This window comes from Seriola lalandi, unplaced genomic scaffold, assembly GCF_002814215.2.
Source record: "Seriola lalandi dorsalis isolate HSWRI2012SDOR001 ecotype SW California unplaced genomic scaffold, Sedor1 jcf7180002054928, whole genome shotgun sequence".
Taxonomy (NCBI): Eukaryota; Metazoa; Chordata; class Actinopteri; order Carangiformes; family Carangidae; genus Seriola; species Seriola lalandi.
Genome location: NW_019525480.1, coordinates 63603 through 64252, shown reverse-complemented (window position 1 = coordinate 64252; position 650 = coordinate 63603). Strand labels below are relative to the sequence as shown.

At 34.6% G+C, this 650-nt stretch overlaps 1 pseudogene; it reads right to left on the bottom strand.

The window, feature by feature from the left end:
* Nucleotides 1–650, bottom strand: part of LOC147817622 (odorant receptor 131-2-like) — a 3776-nt pseudogene that overhangs the window by 721 nt on the left and 2405 nt on the right.

Sequence of the window (650 nt, the reverse complement as noted above, 5' to 3'; positions counted from 1 at the left end):
GTTATGTGGCAGGGATTAATCACTCCAAAAGCAAATCAATCCCCATAGGCTCCCATGTTAAAATGTCTTTTACCGAACTATATGACTTTACAGCAGAAATAAACATGTTTACAGCCGGGTCAAAAAACAGTTTTGGTCTCTATCGTCAATTTCCAGCTTCATGACAACTGTAGAGGGGGTGAATTTTTATATAACTCACTTGTATTAAGACTTAAAATCACGCACAATTGAGGCTGTGGTTATACTTTGAGTCACTGATGGGTACAGAAGCAGTTTTTTATTTTTTATTTATATGTGCCGCATTAAAGTAAATACAACTGCCAGTACCACTCTGCATGTTGATCTTTAGTGTGATTTAAAATCATTCTTGAGGTCTCCCAAATATGTTGAATGTGTTTTCTTACTCATTAATGGTATTACATTTTTATTGTAATAATAATATTATTAAAAACAATGTGATTAAAACTTATCACCCAGCCCTAGTCCTACCAATGGTTTTATATTGGTCCTATGATACACAGATGGCAATAATATGCAGTAATACACCAGCAAAGGCAGTGAAGAGAATGACACACTAGAAAACCCCACAGAGCAGCTTTAAAATTCCCCTTAATCTAAATGAATTAGTTTAATGGTCATAGTGTCCCTTT